This window comes from Furipterus horrens, unplaced genomic scaffold, assembly GCF_987537825.1.
Source record: "Furipterus horrens unplaced genomic scaffold, mFurHor1.1.pri manual_scaffold_11, whole genome shotgun sequence".
Classification (NCBI taxonomy): domain Eukaryota; kingdom Metazoa; phylum Chordata; class Mammalia; order Chiroptera; family Furipteridae; genus Furipterus; species Furipterus horrens.
Genome location: NW_028327181.1, coordinates 98,167,838 through 98,172,659, shown reverse-complemented (window position 1 = coordinate 98,172,659; position 4,822 = coordinate 98,167,838).

Below are 4,822 nucleotides of genomic sequence, written 5' to 3'. Positions count from 1 at the left end.
GCTCAACTTCCCCCGCCTTCCCCCGCCCCGGCTCCCAGCCCAGAGCAGGCACCGACAGCAGCGAGCAGAGTGCCGCAGGGACAGCCTCTCAACCCTCGCTGAGTGCTGCGTGGGCAGAATCGGGGCTCCCACGGGCGGCTGCAGCGGACGCGCACCGAAGACTTGGCGGCGGGGTCACGAGGCAGGGGGCGCCGGGCCCAGCCCCTCCCCCCCCCAGACGGTTCTTAATTTGCAAAGCAGCTAAGTCTGCCCGGCCTTCTCGCGTGGTTGAGGATGAGGCTACAGTGAAACCCACCTGTGAAACAGGCCTCGCGTTGTTAGCAAATGGGATTCATACTAGAGGCAGTGGGGGCTGTGGAGCCAGAGGTCCAGAGTTCAGATCCTGCCTCTGCCCCTTAACACCTGGGCTGCCTTGGGCAAATCCTCCACCCTCCCCCCCCTCTGCTTCCTGCCCTGTGAAATGCGGGTAATAATAATAGGCCGAGTCTCTAAAGAAGCCCATTGAAGAGCACGTGGCTGGAGCTCATAACTGTAGGCAGCTGTTATTGCTACTGTTGGCTGTAATTGTTACTATTATCACTTGAGGGCCTCAATGTTGAGGCAATAATCTTTCATGCTCTCTGCCTAGACAAGCTCGGCTCCTGGCCTCCTTCTCCCCTAGCCCTGCTGCCTGCCCCTCTGGGGTCGCTCCCTTCTCCACCCCACCGCCCCCAAAGTCCCTCTGGGCTCGTTCCTGCCAGGTACCTCCTGCATCCACCCAGCCACAAGGGCCAAAATTCGCGAACCTCTCTCCCAGAGTCAGGGACTGCACCTGCCCAACTCCCTCAGGCTGCGGAGGTAGGGGTGGGAGGGGACAGTGGTGCCCAGGGCGGGCTAACCTTTGCCAGCATGGAGGCTGCCGTGGCATTGGCCAGAGCCTGTAGGCTGGGCCAACACCATAGTGAAGGGGTGTGTGTTGGGGATGGGGAGCAGTTCCAAGGTCTAGATGCCCCTTTCTCAGGAAAGGGGGGGAGAGAAACATCAGGTGCCCGGACTAGGAGGAAGCCCAAAGCCAGACGTGTGCGGGCCAATGGCGACCTTTTGCTTTGCAGGTCAAGGCCCATCCACCTGGATGCCATCATCTCGCCCCCTCCTTGGAGGAGCAGTTTCAGGAAAAACTAGGGCCTGTGGGGGAGGGGCAGGGGGAGGGGTCTGGACCTATGGAGACCTGTTCTCAGAGGGGGGTCCAAACCCTAGCTCTTCAGGGAGCTTCTGAGGCCCCTTCCCACGGTTTATCACTGACAGGGTGGCAGTGGGAGGTTAAGAAATGGAGAGGGGAGAAGGGGGAGGGGGACTCTCCATAGAAAGGCACGTTTCTTCCTCCCCATCCCCCAGGCCTTGGGGAGGGCCCGAGCACATGCTGGCTGGCCCTCTGTAGGGGAGATGGAAGCACACAGGCCCCGTCACAGGAGGGAGCAGGGTGGCCAGCCGCTCAGGCCCTTCTAAGGTAACGTGCTCTCTCCGTTCTAGGGATGAGCAAACGGGGGCAGAGGCACCCACAGGGGGAGGAGCGGGGTTTGAACCCAGTCACAGTCGTACTTGAGACTCCAGCCAGCGCTCCAGGCACCTGAGCTGTGTGGCCGCCCCTGGAGCCCCCAGGAGGGACGGACTCATGCTGGCGGGCCCTGCCAGGGATTTGACGAGGCGCCCTGCTCAGCGACAGAGGGGCATGGCTGCTTGTCACAGCCTTGGCTGCAATGACAGGCACCGGTCCAGCTGGAGGGGGAGGTGTCGAATAGACCCGGGAGTGATTTGTGGCGGTGATGTCACACAGCTGTTAAGCAGGGAGGCCACGCTCCGCGCTGCATGGAATCCGTCCAAGAGACATTCAGTGAAAGGAACAGGGTGAATGTTTGCTATAATCCCACTTACCTGCGTTGGAGGGAACGTACGTGCACAGCTGGTGTATCACAGAACCCTCCGGGTGTGTGTGTGTGTGTGCAGTGACCCTGAGAGAGGGGAGAAGCATTGTGGGTGGCGAGAGGGAGACAGACCTGCTTCATGTCACAAATTGTGTGTGCATTACTTTCCTAACTTACAGAAAAACAGTCGAAACTTTTTTTTAATGGGCATAAGGTGTAGGAGAGATCTTGACAAGCAGGGTTGAGGAATTGGGTTCAGGGGGGAAAAAGAACAGACACAGGAGCCAGGGGAAGCTCTGGGCCCCTGCTTTGGCTGCACCACAGAACGTGTCGTGTCTCCCTCTTTGAACACTGCTTCCTCAGATGTGATTACAAACGTGACTCCGAGTGTTAATCTTGATAGCCGTTCTGCAAGGTCGGCAGGGCCGGCTTTGCAGGTAGGAGACAGGCTGTCGTGCACTGAAGACCACACACAGCGCTGGTTTACAGGAAGGCATGGGAGGGGGTCGCCTTGGCCAATCCACTGACACATCCATCCCGAGACGCCCCACGTGACACTCAGATCAGGAAGATGAGAAAAGGGGAAAGGGAACTTGAAGTCTTACGTTAGAAAAAAAAAGAAGAGAGAGAGAGTTCCAAACAAGATGGCTGCAAAGAGGCCCACTCCAGGACACGTCATCATTAAAACGCCAAAGGTTCAAGATAAAGAGAGAATCTTAAAAGCAGCAGGAAAAGAAGAGAGTTACCTACAAAGGGGTGCCTATAAGAGTATTAGCTGACTTCTCAAAAGAAACTTTGCAGGCAAGAAGGGACGGGCAAGAAATATTCAAAGTGATGAAAAGCAAGGACCCACAGCCAAGATTGCTCTGCCTAGCAAAGCTCTCATTTAGAATCGAAGGGCAGATGAAGAGCTTCCCAGACAAGAAAAAAACTAAAGGAGCTAATCATCACCAAACTATTATATGAAATGTTAAAGGGACTTATTTAAGAAAAAGATAAAGACTGTGAACAATAAAATGGCAAAAAAAAAAAAAAATCTGTCAACAACTGAATCTAAAAAACAAACTAAGCAAACAAGAAGCATAGAGACCATTGGATACGGAGAGCATTTTGATGGTTGCCAGATGGGAGGGGGTGGGGGATGGGTGAAGGGGGAGGGGATTAGGAAGGACAAATAGGTGTCACAGTACAGCCATGGGGATGTAAAGTGCCATATAGGAAACGGAGCAGCCCAAGAAGTTATACGCATGACCCATGGGCTTGAACAATGGCGGGGGGACTGCCTGAGGGAGTAGGGGTGCTGGGTGGAGGGGCAAAGGGGAAAAATTGGGACAACTGTAATAGCATAATCAATAAAATGTAATGAAAGAAGAAGAAAAAAAGAGGACTCTGCTAACAGACCTTGGCAGGCTGTCCCCGTGCTTGTCCCGGGGAGGCAGGTATTAGGGGTCTCCTTGTTAGCTGAGGTTTTAAAACTTGAGAACATGTAATGACCTTCCTCTGAAGGAAAGGAGGCTGACGTGCCTGCCCAGCCTCAGGTTCAGGGCTGTGCCCAAGGCACAACTGGTGCCGGACCCACGACCCGCCCTTTCCAGCCATCACGGACCACACCCAATTTCAGAAGGGTCCTGGCTGTGCTTAGGACACATTGGTTTGGGCAAAGGGGGGAGGCCAGTGAAGAGGCTGCTGCTGGAAGGGTCCGGGGGGATGGGGCAAGGGGTGGGGTCAGCCGGGCAGGTGGGAGGGGCCGGCGAGGAAGGGATCCCTTGTCTAGAATTTGGTCAACACCAGCCTCCAGACGCCTCTCCATCGGTGCTCAGGGGTTTGCGCCTCACTCACAGGCTCCAGGGGGCAAAGCCTGGAAAGATTCTGCCTGGGTGGGGTGAAACTGAGGGGTTCCCCGACGGGCACCAGTGCCTGTCTCGTGGGTGTCGGAGCCGGTATTGACGGTGCAGAGTCGTCACCTCGCGGCGCTAAGGGGTACTGCACCGAGGAACCCCGCCTGGAGTCTGCGGAGGCCTATGCAACTTTTGCCCCTGCCTGCTTTTCAGGAGGACGTGCCTGGGAAGGGGTGCTAGTGACCCTCTCTTTGGGTGGTCCTGTGCTCCAAGACCCCAGACACCCTGAGAACTGCCTGCCACGCAAAGGAGATGCTGGGGCAGCCAGTGTCCACGCTGACGTGGTCAGACCCCTGGCGCTCAGGGTGTGTACTTTTCAGCTCTGTCTTCTCCTGTGCTGTCCCCTCCCCCGTGGTGGCCTTGAAACCCCTGCCTCCCTCCCAGCAGCCTGCTCCCCCACACGTGCTGTTCTCATCCCCCTACTAGCCTTCCTCTGGGTCATCCTAGTCTTAGCCAAGATTTGGCCGTTCCGCCTGGACTTGATCCTTCCACCTGGCCGTTAGGAATAGCCTTGGAATGTTATTCCTGAGCCCAGGCCACCTCCTGCTTCCCATCTCATCCTGCAGACCCCAGGTCACTGCTGCATCCTGCCTCCGCCCACCCTGGGAGGACCAGGTGGTCTGGGGGAAAGGGTACTGGCTTTGGCAAACACTCAGGTATACCCAACTAACCTCTAATTAGCTGTCGGAAGTGTGACACTGGGCAATTTACCTCACCTTGAGGTGTGGGAGCCTCCGAGGGAACACATCCCACCGTAGAAGCCCCACTCAAGAGCCGTGATGTGAGCAAAAGATCAGACAATGTAAGAGGCTGAGTAAATTTCCAATAAATGTAAGCGAAGGATCAGTATCTAGAAACTCAAATCAAGGTCCTGCAAGTCAATTTTTAAATTACAAAATAATCTAAGAGAACACTGGACGAAGACCAAGCACAGATAATGCACAGAAAAATAAATGAAAATAGCCAGCGGCTGTAGGAGAAGATGAATACAGAAACATACAGTAGTGAGGGAAGGGGAATTGA